The 19,428-nt window shown below is 47.1% G+C and overlaps 1 protein-coding gene across 1 annotated transcript in view; it reads left to right on the top strand.

Moving 5' to 3' along the window:
• The first annotated feature begins 2,623 nt into the window (after positions 1–2,623).
• FBLN2 (fibulin 2) overlaps positions 2,624–19,428 on the top strand; it is a 104,668-nt gene continuing 87,863 nt past the window's right edge. The window contains 1 exon segment of the mRNA XM_040568429.1: positions 2,624–3,262. The gene's annotated coding sequence lies outside the window, so the exon portion shown is untranslated.

The raw sequence follows: 19,428 nt of genomic DNA, 5'->3' as shown, positions 1-19,428 counted from the left end.
TGTGACATCTTCCCAAATTCTGAAAAACCGTGGTTGGATGAGAACATGTGAGAAAATATTTCAGTCTGGGTCTGCCCACACTTGACAATTGTTCAGCTCTATTCTGTGGTTATTCAGCCAAAGTAGCACTGCTTTAAAGTGGGAATGCTACAGCCACGTGGAAGAGATAGTCACGGAACAGATGTGGCGAAAACAGTTCCTGCGGTCTGCAGTGGCAGGAAGAAAGGGGCACAGGATGCTGGTGATGTGGTTCCCACCGGTCTGCAATTAGGAAATCATTGCTTAGGCCTTTTTTTGTCTGGGATCCAATAATGCCATGCCTTCTTTCCCCCGATCTGATTCCTCTTCTTTGGGGCTTTCATTTGGGAAAGCTCCAGCTGCTGGCTAGCGGGTTGAGCTCTGTAGGCTCAGCGATAGCATATAGAGAGGCTTCCCTGTGGGTCTGGGTTTCCTGCCCGTCTCGCGGAGGAGAGACTACAACACCAGCTCTCTGCCCTGCGGTGCCCTGTGCAGGGCTCAGAGTTTGAGGATTGCTGAAGATGTGAAAAATGGGTGAATGAAAGTCCAAAAGGACATTTTTCTGCCCTGAGTCAGACTTCCAAAGAGTGAGTTCAGCTTTCCAAAGCTAGTCCCTGGGTGGGTATGTGCAAATCCCCCCAATGAGGGCCGCTCTGTATCCTGTGTGGATTCACACGGCCTGCCTTACCCTTTCAGTCCCCTAACAATGCTTTTTGTCAGCTTTGTTTCATTCAGAAATGATGGATATTTCCTTTTAGCTTCACTTTATAAACTCCTGGATGTATTATTTCTTCACTGTCACTTGGAGTCAAAGCAAAACATTTTAAGTGATCTTATGACATTAGAAAAAAATTACTCTGTTTCTGAGCCACGACTTGGGAAGACTGAGTGAAGGCTGAGGACAGGCCACCAACATAGGACTCCATCTTTCAGTTTGGGTTTAAGACTTCCTGAATTTATCCAGGTGAGTGGTGTTGTGGTAAGGCATAGCAGAGCTGAGCTGATGGGTTCATAGTGACCATTTTGCTCTGCTCTGCTGAGGAGATTCTGCCCTCCCTCTGGGGCTACGTGGCATCTGTTATTGCTGGTTTACACCCATGTGTACAGGGATGAATTGACTCGACCCAGCACTGTGTCGGGAAATCACAGGCAGAGCAGGGCAGAGTCTGGTCCCTTTGTCATGGTTATCTGCCCTGACAGTGCTGTGGCTCTGCTTCAGCTCTGTCCTCGGGTGTAAACTTCTGGCTACAAGCCTGAGACCTTGCGCACAGCTTCCCTGCACCCTTCCCTGCCTGAAGGTGCACCAGTGAACGCTGTGTCCGTGCAGCCCCTGCAGCTACTCACTCATCTCTGGGCACGGTGAGGGCACTGGGAACACTGTTGTACAGGTGGTGAGGCAGATGTTTAGCTTCCATCTAAATGGGTCTGGCCATTGGGATCTCCTGGTGCCGCTGCCTCTGTTGGCGGAGCACAAGTGGAGGTAATGGTCCTTGGGTATTTTGGGGAGAGGAAACCTGAAAGATCTGACAGAGCCAGGGGTGCCCCTCTTAGACATGACGGAGGATCTCTGCTGCTGGCTGCTTGTTGAATGTCTTCCATGGGCGTGAATCACTCTGGTGGAAGATATTCGCCCTACAGACCTGCTGAAGCTATCACAGCTGTAACAGCAAAAACTGCTGGTGTGATTTCGGGAGTCCCCTGTAGCTCCTGTTTCAGATTATCCCAGCTGTAGGGTGGACTCCAGTGGACTCTCCTGGTCTTTCTCAAAGCAGTGTGATGCAGGGCCTGAGGCGCAGAGCCAGCAGATGGGCGCTCACGCCCAGCTCGGCCACAAACCGAATGTGCAAAGCCCCGATGAAACGTTGCCGCTGGCTCTGCTGCTTCCCATCTGCTTGTGGCGCAGCTGGGTGGCAGCAAGTGGCACTCATGGGCTGTCACCAGATGATTTAAGGGGGCTGTAAATGCCACCGTCAGAGCAGCAGTGCTCACATTGCATCTTTGCTGAGGTGGAGAGAGATCCAAGTCCCCTGGCCTGTTATTCCCCTATTCTTTCTGTGCTTTCCTTTCTCCTTCGGATGAAATTCAGGACTGTGTAAGATCATTTTTGGAGGGTTGATTGTTTCCTCACAAAGTAAATAGCATTTTTTCCTCTTTGGCTAAAGTTACACAATAATTTTGTATAGTTGCAATTGCTTGAGGGTGTCCAGCAGCGACTGGCAGCGCCCCCGTCCCCACGCGCGTTGCCACATTGCACAATAAGACAGTCCCACTTTCCCAAGCTTTGGCTGTGTCAGAGGCAGGATACCACATTATTCAGAAATGGAAATTCTTACACTGCTACTTTTCCGTAATTGTGCACACATTTTGCCTGTGCAGATTTCAAACTTGCCTGTGAATGGGAGCTGCTGAGGGCCAGAGGCAGCGCAGAGTTTCTCCGAGTGCTAGGTAATGCTGTGCTTTTCCTCTCACGGACTGCGGGCTGGGCGGCGTCTGCTGGGAGGAGGAGAGGAGGGGGCAGGAGGAGGGTGCGGAGGGACCTCTCCCCTGCCCTGGCAGTGATGGGAGGAGGTGACCAGGCGCTGCTGGGAGCCACCAGCTCTGACCACGCAGTAGCTGCTGCTCCGTCTCCTGGTCCCTGGGAAAGGCAAAGCCAGCAGCCAGGCGGTGGATGCTCAGCCCTCTGCGCTGGGTGGCTGTCCCCGTTGCCTGTGCCTGGGCATGGCTTGTGCCACCCCGGGGGCAGCCGGGCCCAGTGTCCCCATCGGGGTGGGATGGGTGTCCAGGTGTGGGAGACAGCCTGCTGTGCCCGTGAGCCTGATGAGGGGGAAGGCACCTGGGGTTATTCTTACAGCCCTCTGAGGGATGCTTTCCTGATGACACAGTGCTGTGGGGAACTTGTGTCTAATTTGTACCGGGATGGGTGTCTGTAAGCAGTCCGTGTGGTCACACAGATATGACAGCTGGGCCCTCCCGATGTAAAGAGTAGGATTGCAGGCCCCGGTGCTCCCCGGGCAGGCTGCCGCCGGGAAAGCGTGGGGCAGCTTCGATCCCGGCAAGCAGCAGCGGGACAACGAGGAAATCACAAACCCTCCTCGGCCCGGCGTCGAAGCCCCTTTGGATGGACTGAGCGGGCTGAACCGGGGCAAACCGGGGGGGCTCGGTTACCAGCGGGGCTATTCGCCCACTCTTTCCTCACCGTGCCAGTGGCAAACCAGCAAGCTGGGCGCAGAGCCTGCCCCTGCAGGTGAGCGCCGCGCACCCCCCCCCGCGGGGCGCTGCCCGCCTCCCGCCCGGGCTGCGCCTGGCCCCGACCCGGTGCCGGTGCTCGGCGGCCCCCCCGGGCAGCCCCGCCGCAGCTTTCCGGCCCCTCCCTCTGCCTCCCGGGGTCCCCTCGCCCCTTCCCGAGCGGAGCGGAGCCGTGCGGTAAGTGCGGAGCCCCGGGCGCGGGGTCCCTGTCGCGACAGAGCAGCGCGGCGACAGCTCGCGGGGCGCCCAGCGGTGCCGGGCGGAGGGGAGTCCCCCAGCCCCTCGGAGCAGGGGACGCGCTCCAAAGCCGTTTCCTGGCTACCGGGAGAAATAGGCAAATATTTCCTTCCACTGTTCCTCTTCTCTCTGCCTCTCTTTGTTGTTGTTGTTCTGAAAGTGGCAAATTGTCAAGGAAAAAAAAAGAAAAAAGTTGCTGTAGATGTTTCGGAGCTGTTGCTTTATGGAAAACAACTCCCTGGGTGGAGGCGAGAGCAGCCTGCAGTTCGGTGGGAGTGTTTGCAAATCAAATGTCACTTGGAGGTGGCGGAAATCTGGCAGAATTGTTCCGTAAGCGCCTTCTCCAAGTCGTGCAGGCTCGCTCGCCTCGTGTGAGCTTAACGAAAACCAACGGGAAGTTTGAAAGGAAGGGGAGAAGATGGATGGGAAAGCTAAGGAAAGTGCTTGCTGCCTGCTTTTGCCGGTGTGCTTGGGTTCCTGGAGCGAGCGGTGCTGGGCATGAACCCGCACTGGCTGCCCCTTTGGGAGAGCGGGGCAGGCTCTGTGGTGGGGATGTTCAGGGGACCAGGCTGGGAGGTGGGCGCAGCAATGCAGCCCCTGGCAGCAGAATTGGCATGGTCAGGGCTTGAGCGAGCCCCAGCCTGTTCTGCGCCCCCGTACCTCCCCTCACCGCATTGCTTTCCCTCGGCGCTCCAAGCCCGTCGGTCGCCGGAGCCCAGGCACCCGTGGGGAGCGAGCCCGGAGGTGGCCGGGTTGGGCACACGGTCTGTGCCACCTGCCACAAGGCCCTGGGGGCTTACGGGTGCCACGGCAGCGCTGGATTTCTCTCGGGGCCCTTGGTACCAAAGGAAAAGGTGCTGTGGTTGCTGAGCTGTAGCAGTGCCAAGCCTCGCCGTTCCTTTGCACCCAGAGGTGGTGAGCGGAGAGGTGGTGCTTGGGAGCGTGTCTGGCCCTCTGGCTGTCTAATGGACCACCTGCAGCCACATCCTCCCCTTCACTGCTCTTCCACATGGACGTCTTTGTTTTGGGCATCCTCGCCCTTCTGCTGGCAGTGCAGGCTGTGGGCACAGCCCATGTACAGGTTAGAGACAGCTTTACTGGTAGCTTGGTTAGGCTGTGTTTTAACGACAACAACAACTGTGGTACGTGGTTAATAGGTACAGAGTTATCTGAGAAAGATGCAGCTCTGTAGTTAGAAAATACCTTTGTTAGTGGAGTGGATGAAACTTTTTAAAGTGAAAGATTTTTCCCCGAGTGGCAGAATGGGGCCTATAGAAGCCAAAAAAGGGTTTTTTAACTGCTTAGTTTCCCAAGGCATATCAGCTGGACCTGTGAAATCGCTTTGAAGACACAGCTAAACCAGCATTAATAGGGCTGGTGTTGGCATAAAAATGTCATCCAAAAATCACACCCTTAATTGGCATTAGTGTGTTGGCAAACCTTTTCCAGTGCTGCTTTATCTTTCAACAGCCATATTACTGTAACCGTTTCATGTGTTTTGTCTCGTGACAAAGGCTCAGAGCAGGATTTGTTGAATTCAGTGCGGTGGCTGGAATCACAGAATGGCTTGGGTTGGGGGACCTTAAAGACCGTCTAGTTCTAACCTTTTACCTTCTCCAGTGAAGACAAGAAACCAGTGGCAAAGCAGCTGAGGCTTTCAGTCCTGGTACCACCTCTGTGATTCCCTGTCTGTGGGCCCACCGCAGGAAGCTGCTTTGCAGGCTATGCTGGGACAAGGAGTAGGTAAATGCTTGCTTTGCAGTTTATTTAAATAGTAGGATTTTTTTTTCTTTGGTCTTTTAATTCAAATCAGTTTCCACGACTGTAAAGATCCTTCACTCTTTTCCTTCCTTCTGTCCATCGACCTCTCTGTCCACTTTAAAACGTTTTCAGTTGTGTCAGGTCATTGTGTGGCATTACAGACCTCTAAATACGCCTGATCTACATGCAGCTGGAAGAAGCTCCCTTTACTTGTATTTGTGCACCGAGTGGTTAGGTAGCCTTCCAAGGGTGATGGTGGGCAGTGGGATGGATCCTCTGTCCCGCTCAGATGTGCAGCATAGAAGAGCAAATTTAGTTTTGCTGGACAGTTCCCCAACCAGAGAAGGGCCCCGCTGGGGCATTGCCATGTGGCCAGAACTCCCCAAGCCCCTGTTTTACATCCCTTGTGAACCAAACAAAGCTTTCTTTTCACAGCTGCCTTCTTTCCTGTATTCTGGGAGGTGACAAATATTTACCATGTTGGTCTCTTTAACACTGCTCTTTGGGAATTTTCTCATGCCTTGGAGTTTCTTCACCTGGTCTGTGGGTAAGAGCTGGCGTTTATCTGCTCCCGGCAAAACCAGAAGTGTCCCTTAAAATATCCAGAGATTTTTGTGGTTGGTGAAAGACTTGAACAGGTATGTGCTTTCCTACAGCTGCCTTCAGGCTTTCCAGCATCAAACCCTGAAGAAACCAGAGTGCCGCTAGCTGCCCCATCAGTGCCCTGGGGCTGCTTGCCTCCTTCCTGAGTCAGCAGCCATCAGTCCCAGGCAGTGCTGTGTTTGTTCCGGAGGCAGCCCTTGTTGCAGGGGCCCATAAGCTGCCCCGGGAGATGGCAGTGCCGTGCCTGCTGGGGCTCCCCTTCCTCCTCTGATGGTGTGTTACTGTTCTGTATCCAGATCCCAAGTGGCACAAAGAACCTTGACCCATAATGACTCTGCCTCTTATCTCCTTAGAGGCACCGACAGCCCCTGTGTTTAGGATAAGGCTCTGATATAGTGATATGGTCCCATGCATTCACTTTTGTGTAGCTTTTCCCCTTATTCACTTGCATTAGAAATTTGGATTTCCTGCCAGCTCATTGGCATAACATTAACCTTTCTTTTTGCTGGATGTGACATGTTGCCTTTAATAACAGGGGCTTGGGTTTAATATCCCAGGAGGTCCTTCTCGATTCTATGTTCATGTAGTTCGGGAGCTAAAAGAAAGAGTCTTCTGAAAGGGGCTTTCCAAAGACTGGTTTGTTTTCTCCTGGTTACATTACTGTGGTCTTCTCTTAAGAAATCAAACTGTTGAAACAAACATATATCCTACTTAGATATGAAGAAATTGCAGCTTATTTGTGGCCTGGATCCGCTCCTTCTTCTGAACATGATTAGAGCAAGATCAGACCCTTTGTGTTACCTTTTCATTCTGGCATGTTACAAACCTAATACAAACCTCATGAAAATTAAGTTGTGCTAATTACATCTCCCGGTCTGCTTTAAGAGAGTCATACATTCCTGTCTGACTTGCTTGCTAATGAACTCTGTGGACTGAATCCAAACTCGGAGAGAAGTTAAAGCACTGTCGCTGATCCGAGCACGCAGCTCGCCTGGACTTCGTTGTCCAGATGTGACCCCCAGCCCAGGGGCGGCTGTGGAAACACATGCTTGTCTGGGAGATGCTGCCGACATTTATTGCTGGGTGCACTAGGTCCTGGGGCTTTCATCAGCACGGTCTCCTTTTTGTGAATGAAGGCAGGCAGCGACAGCCGGGCTGGCCAAACCGGTGCCGGGTGGCCGGGCTTCAGGCGGCCTGCACTCGAGGGATGCTGCTGAGGGCAAGTCACGAAGGAGGGTAAGCCACGATCCTCAGCAAAGCGAAGCTTTAAAAGTTGTTGCTCCTTGTTCCAGAGGCTTCTGTCCTGCCAGTTTTAGTGGGAATTTCTTTGTTCCTTAGAATTAAACTTTGGTTCAGTTCTGTTTTTTACTTGACACTGTTCGGTGAACAAACCTTGGAGATGAGGAGCTCGTTTCTTCCTGTATCAGCAAAACGTTTTAGTGACTGCTAACCCCTTACACCTGTACATGTCTAGTCAAAGAAGGGTCCTAACCTGGTTTTGTTTAGACTGCTGATGGAGGGAGAGAGAGAAAGCAATTCCTGGGGCCCGGATACACGACTTTTTGGAAATAGAAACTGTAGCCAGCAAAGGCTATATCCCCAACAGAGCTGCAGAAGGGGTCTTGTGGGTGTTCTTAATCTACCTCACTGCAAAGCCAGCCAGGTTAGCTCAAACCACCTTTGTTTTGACTTAAATTAGCTGAGTCTGCAGTACGGCAGTGAATGTTCGCTCTGTCCCTCCTGCCAGACGTGTGGCGGGGGACTACCAGCCAGCTGCTGGTCCTCGGCCAGCTCCTGCTGCAGCCTCTCCGGGAGAGGCCGTCTGGGCGTCCCCTGGGCTTTTCCTAAACGAGAGCTGAGCCCTTTGTCCAGCATCAATTTAAACACGTTTGTCAGACAGGATCGGTTTAAGATGTGCCCCATACACTCGCGTTTGTGCTGTCCTTAATCATTTCAGCTTGACACCTATCCCCCCTGCTCCTGGTTCGGGTCCCATTAACAGGTCCTTCTGGGAAATTTCACAGGTCACCGGTGCCCTGCATCAGCCACCAGGTCTGGGACCAGCTGGACTCCTTAAGGGTGTCACTGTGGTGCAGATTGAATAGCTTAGAGTTTAATTTGCTATTTTACCCATGGAAGGACAGGCCTGCTTAGTTACCTGAGGGTTTGTGAACCGTTTAAGATGATACTGGATATGCATGCATAGAAAGAGATTTTGACGATGCCTATGAGATTTGAATTCCCTTTAAAATTAAAATGCAATTTGTTGTCCATGTTTCTGTGACAATCCCATCCTAAGTGTTTTATAGAAACAACTTGTAGGACTTTTGCTTTTCCTTACTATGCACTGGACGTTGGAGGCCAGATTACTTACCAAAAAAAAAGAGATGGGAGCTGGAAAAGTATTGTTTTGTTGGTGTCATAAGTACTCTATATATTAAGGAGACAGAATACCTTTAAAACTCTGCAGTGTTGCATAGCCTGAAACCTTTTCATGGGAGAATGCTACTTTAAATATATGTCTGGAAGAAAAAAAACAACAAACCACACACAACTTCTGCAAACGATGTGTTTTCTTAAGGAATTAAAAACAACTGTTTAGAAATGATTAATTATTGTAACATGTGAGCACTGTAACGTTCCATCCGTTCGCAGTAGTATTTCAAATGATTTAAAGTTGTTTGCTCAAGGTTTGCTTTTACCATGTCATTAAATGTCATGGATTTGTTCCAGCTGTCCTCCACAAATGTATCACCCATGATGGATTTTGCATGAGAACAGGCTGCCAGATTTTAATTTTGATACCAAAGCCCAATTTTGTTTTACTTTTGATACAGATTTGCTTTGCAGAACATACTGCTGGCTTTTAATGGAGTTGACAGGGATGATGCTAGCAGCTCTGGTCGGGCTGAGCTTTGGGGCCTTGTTTGCACCTTCCGAAAGCCCTGAGGCTGAGGTCAGGCATGGGCAGTTACCTGTCCCCTCTGACGGCTACCAGATCTCCCCTGGCAGTGGTCGTGGCCTCCCATGGCTGTCACTGCTTCCTGGCAGGAGGTCGCAGCCCTCCTATCTGCTGGCTGCATACTCTGAGCACTTCCTAAATTGCTTTGGGCAAAATCAAGTGGATTATCTCAAGCCACTGATTAGACTATTGAAGACAATCCTGCTGGCTTTGGGGTTTGTCTTTTTCCTTCTTGAGGTGAGTTAGGGAGGACAGGAGGGACTGCTGCGGGGTGCAAGGCTGCTGGCGGGGGTCTGCTCTGCAGCACAGCTGGGAGGCAGGAGAGGCACCGCGGGTTTCCTAGTGGCTTGCTGAAATCATTCATCAGAGGAGGAGATCTTGCTGAGCTGCTGAGGCTTGCCAGGGGTTCTTCCAGGCCCATTGAGGTTTTTTTTTGTTTTGTTTTTTTTTGTTTTTTTTTGTTTTTTAACCCCCTTACTCAATTTTTATTGCCAGAACATTTACGTTTGGTCATGTTTTTCCAATTCTAAACTAATCTGCCTCAAGTCTGGAGCTCCATCAAATAATTAATGTAATATAACATCCGATTATCTTGAAAGACTGGGTATGATTAGTGTATAAACCTTGGACGGCCACTTGGAAAAGATATAACCTGATACTGCAGAGAGCAGATTGATTTGGGGGATTACCTCTCAGCCCTGAATTGGTGAATAGCATAAATGGATCCACTCGCTAAGAGGAACTGCCGCATGCCCTGAAACATCACAGCTTGCCTTCAGAGCAAACCAAAGCTGCAGCCTGCTCCCTGACGTGCTGTTTGGTTTCTGGCATGGCTGCTTGCTTTGAGCCAGAAGGGTATGCCCTGTGGAAAGTGTTTGAAATCATTCGTGGGCCTTGGTAAAATGCAGACATTAACAGCAAGAGTGTGAATAAGCAATCTCTCTCTCTCTTTTTTTTTTTTTATTAAAACTTTTGCATTCTTTTCAAAGTGTTGACATAGTACACTATACCCCGGGGTGTTGCAAGTGTCTGAATATTTAGGATGTGTAAAAGACCGTGATCATGCAGTAACATCTCTTCAGTCTGGGCAAACAGGTTAACTTGAGTGCTTCACTTCTGTTCTTACATTTAAACAAAATGAACTAAGATGCTAGTAAGCAAAAAGGACACTCACTGGTATATACTTACCTTTACTAACATCTATCCTGTTAACAGTGGAAAAAATAAATGAGCACTTCATGATGATTATCCTGAAGCTGAAGCGTGCCTCTAAACTAGACAGTGTCACATTTAATTATAATTCTTGGTTATGTTGCTGTAGTCCTTGGCTGTCTGTCTCTGAGGCCAGAAATGCCTTTTTGTTACGTGACCGTGCAGGGCTGGGCACTGAGATACGCGGTGTGCAGCTAGGCTCCAGGTGCTGCCGTGAGTGAGGTACGTCTCTGCTCTGGAAAAAGGATTTTAATAGGCAGCAAAGTGTGTGTCAGGCAAGCATGTGTGTGTTTTAAATAAAGTAGTCTCCGCTGGGTTTAAAATGAAATGTTTCCATTTCTTTTAAGCCTGCTTTTCTAAAACTCATTTAAAGAGACTCAATAACATCTGCCATCAGTGACATCCTTATGTTTGGGCTCTAGCCCTGCGAGCACAAAGCCCACGGCATTTGTATCAGTCACTGGGACGGGGCGCAGGGTTAGGTGTTTGCAGGCAAGCGTTTGGGCAGCAGCAGAGCCCATAACTGTGCAACAAGGCCAGTAACTTCTTCGAGCTGTTTTTCAATGGCATTTTTCCTGATGGGCAAGTTAAGTAGGTCTTGTTTCCTCACGAAAAGAAAAACTAAGTTAAAGGAGAGAAATGCTCTCTGCAAATCACATCCTGTTTTTATCCTTCCATTAGCACAGATTTGGAGTTGCAGCCTGACTGCATGCAGTCCATCTGACCTGCTTCCCCTCCCCTCCTTATTGACACTGATATTAGAACTATGGGAAAACTTGGACTGCTGGCAAAATGGGTGGAAAATCAAATGTTTAATGTTTTGCTTGAACATTTTGTGGTTTCTCCTGAAATTCTTTGTCTGAAACAAAGGATGTTCTTTGTTCTTTTTCGGAGGGTTGTTTTTTTATTTGAAAAAATCTGCAGTGTCATTGTGGATCGCTGAAGTTTCTACAGAAATGGCATCAGTTCTCCACACCTTTTTTTCTTTTTTTTTTTTTCTTTAAATACCTGAAACAAGGAAGGACAGTTAGAAAAGATGTAAAAATATTGCCTGATCTGACGATGAAAGATTGTTCGTTGGCAGATTCTTACAAATGCATTCAGAATCAAAATGTTAGTGATTTGGAAAAATCTTGAAATACAGTAATTTCACATGACCTCCCTCTTGGAAGCTTCTATGGTTTTGCATTCTTTGCTCCAGCACAATTCCCACTGAAGAAATGCTTTAAAAAATAAAGAAAAAAAAAAAAGAAATAAAAGATGTATTCTTTAAAAACCGTCATTCCTTGCTTCTTTGGTATGGCATTAAGTTGTGTTTATATAGCTTAATCTTATCCTGATTTATATGATCAGAATTAAGCTTTTATGGATTTGTTTGGAGTCTGGAGAAGATACGAACTGAAGCACAAGACAGTCACCGTCCCATGGAGCCTGCGGGCGGTGGCTGCCTGGGGACACGCTGTCCCCTGGCCATGCAGCACTGCAAGCGCTCCCAGCTCCTCCTTGCCACTTGCAGGCCTGAGGAGCAGCGATGGGCACAGGGACGGGCTGGAGACAGCGGCTGGAGCCCTCTGCAGAGCTGCCTCTGGGTGGGGGTGTCTGCAGCCTGGAGTGCAGCGAAAAAAGAGCAAAGCCCTGGGTGCCAACAGTGGCAGGGCTGCGGGGGCTGCCCCCATGCCTGGCATGCTCGGTGCCTGCACAGTGCTCAGAACAGGGTTTTGTAGCTGTAAGGAGCTCTCTGAGGCAGGAGAAAAATGGTGGCTTGGTGACATGTGGGTGAAGGGGCCTCCTAATCGCACCTTCTGCCCTTTCAGCCAGACTTGATTTTACCATGACGCTAGCCTGTCCTGTTAAGTAGCTATTAGTTATTGCTCAGGCAGTATCCTTTCGTTATTTCAGAATTACTGAGATACTTAATTGGCTGTTCATTAACTGCCTTAGACAAAAATAAGATCTGATTAATCATAATTTTGGCAAATTATAGCCTGTTCTGCAGGCTACTGAAATTAAGCAGTGAAGGGCTGGCTTCCTGCAGCGAGCTGTGACCTGCCCCGGCTGTGCAGCCCTCGCTGCCTGTCACTGACCCAGAGGGCTTGAGGTCTGTGGAAATCGGAGGGGTCACCACCTGGGGGGCGTGGATCCACGTGTTAATGGGGTGAGGACCATGGAGCACTGCCTGTGACACAACGGAGATGGTGCCAGTGCTTGGCAGAGGGACGCGCTGTGAGTGCACGCGCAGCCAGCCAGCAAAAGAGATGTCTGTTGGCCGTCATTCCTAACCTTTGAGATCACTTCCTTTTTCTTACTTTTTTTGTAAGCAATATCCATTGTAACTGATCAAGATCAAATTTCCAAGCTGATTGAGATCTTGAATGCATCATCCAAGACTATAGTTTTCTCTGAAGTAGTCCTATACGGTATGTTATTTCGTGTTTTACCTTACACGCATTCTGATTTCAAATATAACTGATTTTAGTTAATTATTCAACAGGGAAGATGGAACTGGCACCTTTGGTTTAGAATAAACTTGCTTATCCAATGGCCTAGAGTTTGAAGAAGGGAAAACTTCAGAAGCATCACGGGATCACTAAAATCCCACACAAGGTATTTGCAGGTGTTACAAAGCCAAGCCTATAAAAAGCAGGTTCCTTACATGAAATTGCTTTGCATTCTTCTGGACGAGAGTTAAAGCTCCCCCAGAACTTTCCTGTTATCAGCCATCTTTGTGTCTTAGATCCTTCCTTTTCCAAGATTCCTGACTGTTGCTCCCCTTTAATCTCTCCTAAGGGCTCCTTCTCAGCTGTTTGAAAGCAGCTCTAGCTGTTCCCTCCCTCTGCCCAGGCTTGGCCAAGACCGTGAATAGAAATCACCCATTTCTTTGGTGAGTCCTTGCCAAGTGGGGCTGGATGCCCCTTCAGCCTTCCTGTGTAATTTGATTTAGGAGCGTTTGAAACACAGACAGTATTGACATTGGGATTACACGGAGGTTGCATTCAAGAAAGTTGGGAAATAACACAACCATTGGCTGCTTGGGTTTTGCCCTTTCCAAGGCCTAAAAATTGAGGAGAAAGTTACGCCAGGTCAGTACTGGTTGTAAATCACCCGGGTTTTGGTGTGCTGTACTTAGGACCTGATGGTGTGGCTGGGACTGGATGAGCGGGAGTGACAGGGCTCAAAGACTGCTCTGTCTTCTCTGCACCACACTGCTCTATGTGCGTTTGGCAGCTTCGCAGCTGGTTTAACTCTTCCCAGTGCAGAATTTGGGAAGAAGAGGCATTTCCTTCCCCTCTGCAGTGCAGACTTCTCATCATTAAGCATGGAGTCCTGTGCCCCGTTGTGGGCTTCTCTCTACAATATAGACATGGAGCTCCTGGAGCGAGTCCAGCGGAAGGCTATGAAGATGATGAGGGGACAGGAGCATCTCTTATGAGGAGAGGCTGAGAGATCTGGGCCTGGTTAGCCTGGAGAAGAGAAGGCTGGGCAGGGATCTTATCAGTGTGTATTGGACTGGGTGGTCCCCAGAGGTCTCTTCCAACCTCAGCCACTGTGATTCTGTGATGGTGACTGCAAATACAAAACAAAAGTAAACCAATGAAAATAGAAGAATCTTAACGGAATAATTAACAGAAAGAAGTTTTGTTGTTGTGTGTGGAGAGCTTTCTTTTGTTAACAGAAGAAGCTGAGAGGGTTTCTCACTTAGCCGATGGCAGCACTGGAGGGGAGTGGTTGGGAGTCTTGCAGCATGCCCCATTTAACGTCTTCATTGCCAGAGGTCCCGGACCAGATGCCCGAGCTTCACTGGGCCTTGCCAGAGCTGTCTCTATGAAGGGCCTTGTATTGGTCCTGGGGACAGCGGTGCCCCCAGCACAGTGGTGGTGGCCCTGGGCAATGGGACTGGCTCCCTTCAATGTGGGGCATTGTGCCCCGCTGTGCGCCAAGCACCCCAGGAAGGGGAACCATGGTCGTCAGTGGCTGGGTGCAGCCCCTGTCCCGGGATTTGCAATTTGGGAACGAGCTCTTTAATGGCCCCGTCCGCGCGGAGGAGGCAGCCCCGGTGCTGCCCTGGCCATACCTGGGTCAGGCAGTCGCAGGCAGAGCTTTGAAATGCGAGGCAGCATCCTTAGGCATCGCGGGGGGTAAAAAGTGAATTGACCATATCATAGGCACATGGTACTTCCCTGCTCAGATTACACTACAAAATCTGGGCAGTTCCTAAGATAGAGCTGGAAAAGGGGATTTGGGAGTGTGAGCAGCACTTGGAGCAGAGCACAGCTGACATGGCTGGGAACAAAAGGTGATAGGAAAACTCACTGCATCTACAGTGCTGCACATCCACAGGTCAGCAGAAATCTTTCCTAACTGAACATTTGTTGCAAATTTGTTGGGAGAAGCGTAAAATAACTTTGTTCGAGTGCTGGCTTTGCTTTGTGCCTTATTTTCTGCTAGTTGCAAAGATTTTATCTGGCTGTGTTTACTCTTTGATTTTGTACTCTGTTTTCCAGATTTACTTTCTAACTCTTCGTGATACTCTGAAACTTGCTAAATATCTTCGGTTTAATTCTATTTAAAGACTTAAGTAGATAGAGGCGGGTTTGCTTTGTTAGGTAAGACTGCTAAAGCCGTGACTGCTCTGCGTATGGACAAAGCTTTTTGCAGTACGATTTTCTGCGAAATACTCCATAAGCAACACATGTGTGCTAGTGCTGTTAGGCAGAACTTCACGGAGTTTTTTTTCACTTCTCGTCAGAAGTGAGCTACTTACAAAAGCAATTATTTTTAATGCTGCTTCTGGCCTTTTGATTGTGGATTCAGAGAGCATTTTACCTCACATACTGAAGCAAAAGTTAGGTTTGTTTTTGTTAATGCAAGTCAAGAAGTAGCAATGATTCGGTGTGACAGGCTGAATGTGAGCCATATGAGCCGAGCTGCACAAGCATAAAGGATGATTGTGCTGCAAAATATCTCCAAGTAATTTGGATTTTGACACACTTACCACTTCTCAGGTTGCATTTCCCCCTCCCCACCACTCCTGCCCTTCCCCCACCGCCAAGGACCTGATGGGATGGAAACGTATCTGCATTGTCTCTGGGAACTGTAATGCTTGGGCTGGAAGTGCATTGCTTCTGCAAATTTTATTGTAGCAATGTGAGAGCTTCACAAAGAGATGGTAGTAATTGTATAAGCTTACTTATGTAGTGTTAAGTAACGACTCCACAGACATAGCTCAAGGTTTAGATGCTAATTCTTACCGCTTTGAGCGTGTAAGGTCGTTGGTTTCTCTGTTTCCCCAACAAGTCCTGAGGCACGCTGCCATATAGCACTTTTCTGATTTAAGAAGTGCAGCTTGTGCACTGGGACGGGGAAGCACAGCTCACACGCAGCTCCCGGCGCGTGTGACGAGAGTTGCATGTTAGGGAGGACTGCTTGTCCCCAGGCAGCCCGGAGCACTGGGCACCGTGCCACTCAGCCCCTCTCTTGGGCGGAGGATTTTGCAGTGCCATTTTTTTCCAATTAAGAAGTATTGATTTCTTTTGCATGCTCTATTTTTTTTGTTGTAGGCTTCTATTTAATTGCGGTTTCTCTGTATGGATGGCAAAATAAGGCTGTTTTCATGTTAAATGATACATAGTCATAGTAGGATTTTATGTCCAACCCTTTTATTGATTAAACTTCTGCATGTCTTAGCATTTTGAAGTAGAAAGGAATAACAAGTAACAGTTCATTTCTGGCTAGGGTTTCTTACCAGTAAGTGAAATGGTGTGTGTGTGTAAGTGCAACATATGTCATATTTTATAGATGTTACATTGATATTTTAATGGCTCTTAAACTTAAAGATTGAATTCTATTCTCTTAGGAAGTTTATCATGCAGATGCAACAAAAGCAAACCAGGGTAAATGAGAACAGAATCTGTTTTTTTCAGTGAATCTGTTCTAACCCATTGGACCAATGCAACCCCCCTGAAGTCATTAGAAAGGATCTGGCTGACCCTGATGGAAGTGGGGATAAAGTCAAGCATTAGGATGGTCCTGGTTGTGACATGCCTTTGCTGCTTAATGTTGTATGTGATGTTTTTAAGGAAGCAAACCAAAAATAATACATTGGATACTATTTATAAGGCAAAATCCCAGCAAAATATCTGTCATCAGGTTCCAAATTATTCCTTACTTCCATTTAACAATGAGCTATCCATTATATGGTCTTAATTTATGGAATGTTAAACAGTTTCTGGCATTACTGTGCCCCTGCAGGAAGAACAGATGGTACTCTGAATGAGTTTTGCTATGGGATAAAATGTTCCAGGTCTTCAACGGATCGTATCCGTCTGTAAGAAAGGAGTAGCATTTGTGTAAAATAAGCAAGGTATAGTCAAACAACTTGAAATCCTCTGCTGAAGGAAAAACAGCGTCTGTAGGCTGAAGTGGTAGTATGCATTGGAAGGTAACATGGAAAGCTATTGCTTAACATTGTTTTAAAGGTGAACTTTTACTTTACTTAAATATCCCAAAGGGAAAATCATATTTCTGAGGATTTGGAAGGCAGTGGTGAGTATATAACATGGTCAATATATACTGACAGCAGTCTGTGCATAAAAGAACATGTTACATTTATAATCAGATAGATCGGCAATGTCTTCATCTTGTCTCCATGCAATGCAGTTCTGCCTTACCTGATTTATAGAGCTTTGGCTCTCTGAGAATAGTGTGGAAGTGATGAACACTCGAATCCTGACAGTCGTTATCATATCAGTGTGTAATATAGCTAAACTTACAGAACTGAGTAGAACATCTCCATCATGATCCACATCTTGCACCCCCCGTAAAAGAGTCATACAGGTCAAACAGTGGATTGCGAGAATTGCCAGAAGTTGCAGCAATTTCATTCTCCATTCTTCTAAATGACAGGATCTGTTAGGATGATGAACCTCCATCATTTTTCAGAGCTCTAGTGAGATTCTGGCGGCTAGCATTTTGGGGAATGATTGCTTTTTTCTCACTGGCCTATGCACTTCGGTGGGCCAGATCTGGTGAATGAATTTCACCTTCCCTTTACGTCTCTCTCTCAATTCTATAAACTTTAGTCTTGTTCCTTGTAAAGTTTTCATTTGCAGATTGAAAAATCACAGGCTCTTCAGCTTTATCTACCCGAAAATAAGGTAATTAATTGTCTAAGGTCCTCATAAGGTGCATAAAGACAAGCACACTTCTAGGGGGCAATCCATACATCTTAAAATGGACTATTAGTAATACTAATTGCCCTCCAAAGTTTTACCCACCTCTTCACTGACTGTAGAAGAAGCTTCATCAGTTGAGGTAACTTCTAGAAAACTCAATTTAAACTAATGCCTTGTTCTTTAGAGAATTTAGATTCATGGACCCCTCTGTTCTTGTTCTTTGCACTTTGAGTAGCTAAGATCACTGTATCAGCAGCTTCCATTTAGAAATGATTCTGCAAAAGTTGTAGTACCCTTATAATGATTGGGTATCTGATGGAAATCCTCCCTCTCCCAACCTCCCAAATCAGTCAGATGGTTGTGAACGTCTGACTGGGCTGCCAGAGTGTTTAAAATCATCCTGGGGAGAGGTGAGGTCGTGCCACAGGAAGGCTCTCTGCAGGTGCCTTTTTCTGCTGGATGGCTGCTTGTTACTGCGGGCTCGGAGGCTGCGTTTGTGGCAGCACTAGCAGAGGAGTCTGAGGGAAGTCTGGACAGCTGGAATACCTCTGCTCTCACTGCGAAGAATATGTTATAGTCCTAATCGCTTGTGTTTACTGTTTTTTTTTTTTCTTTTTAGCCAAATGTCTTGTGATTTTTAGGATACTTTGTTTTATCTTTTGCATATTAGTGACTTCGTCATCTTAATTTTTCTTGCCAGTCTTGTGCTGGACTGTGGAGAAGGGAGTGATTATCAGCTCATTCTTCATCCTTTGTGTTAATGGTTTATTTCCCCGTGCATAAATCATCTTAGAGTTGTAGATTTTCTTTAGCTGGAAAATAAAATAGCTTCCTTCCCTTACAGGAGAAACACTGACCAGAGCACATATATAAATTTTAATGTACCAAGAACAGCAACAACAACACCAAAAAAAATATGTTGTCAAAGGGAAAGAAGTATTCTTGTTACTTAAATGATATGCACCTCTACAAGGTAACATACAGAAAATTGTTCAGACTGCATTTTATGTTAGTGGGAGTGGCTGTACGCACATAATTTAATGCAAAAGTAGAGCACTAGGCAGTAGATTGCTCTGGATTCTCTCTCCAGCATAGGAGAAATAGCTGGATGTAGCCTGGAATGAAAAGCAAAGTTTACATCAATGTTTACATCATTTCCCCAGAATCCTATACAAGAAGATGGAGATAGGTTACATTTTCGTATACTTGAAAGATCTGACTTTTTCTCATAAATGCTGGAGAAAGTCTGGTTTGTTCCTTCAAAGGATGTTTGTTCCATCAAAGTGATGAGACTTGTTTTCTTCTGGGCAACAGTTAAAATAAAATTTCATTTTTGCTAAATATCTTGAAAAAACATAGCGTGTTTCCTACTAGAACAAACCCAAACTTCGTAGTATCAGCATTTCTGGATTGCCGAAATTTTTAGTTTTTATGTTCTGCCTTTATTTGCAAGTTATCGTCGGCTTACTTGTATTTGTTGATCATCAATAACTTGAAATATTCTGGAGTATGGGTTGCATACTTACACAGCAAACCATACTAGCTTCCTCTGGTAATAGAAAATGTAATGTATAACTTACAAAGTAAACAAGACTTGGTCTTCTAATATCATTCTGGTTTGTAGGGTAAATATTGTACAGAACCACAAATCATTATGACCACAAGAAGAACTGCATACGTGCATCTGAGAGCAGAAGTTGAGTAAATATATTTAGATGCAGAGCAAACTGTTTGTCATCACTGAGTGTGGCAGTGTGACATTCTGTACAGACTACCAAAAATGGACCCCAAAACAGTGCTCTTAGCTTCAGGAAATTATCCTTGTGTGCCACGGGAGTACAAGAAATACATGCCTTTATATGTATGTGTGTATGTTGAGCATGAAATAATACTCGATACTTTGCTTTCATGAGTTTCAGAGTACCAGTCAGTGTTTTCATTTTATGATGAACCCTAAATAGCTTTAAATCTGTTTTGGGTTGGTTATAAATGAGTTCTAATGAGGCTACCTCACCCAGAATGCTTCTCTAGGTTTTAGTCTTCAGTAAATGGGGTAGTATTTATTACTGGCCTCAGCATCTCTTGGAGGGTAAGTAGGGCTCAAGGCAGCGTCCATCCAGATGCTCTCTGGCAGGTCTGCCTGTAAGATATGTTCCTGGTCAGCATCAAGTTCAGTTCCTATAGCCGAGTGCTAGCTACATCAGGTATGATAAAAGC

The sequence above is a fragment of the Cygnus olor genome, chromosome 10 (genome assembly GCF_009769625.2).
Source record: "Cygnus olor isolate bCygOlo1 chromosome 10, bCygOlo1.pri.v2, whole genome shotgun sequence".
NCBI classification, from domain to species: domain Eukaryota; kingdom Metazoa; phylum Chordata; class Aves; order Anseriformes; family Anatidae; genus Cygnus; species Cygnus olor.
Note: the sequence above shows the minus strand (reverse complement) of the source record. Positions and strands in the feature narration are given on the sequence as shown.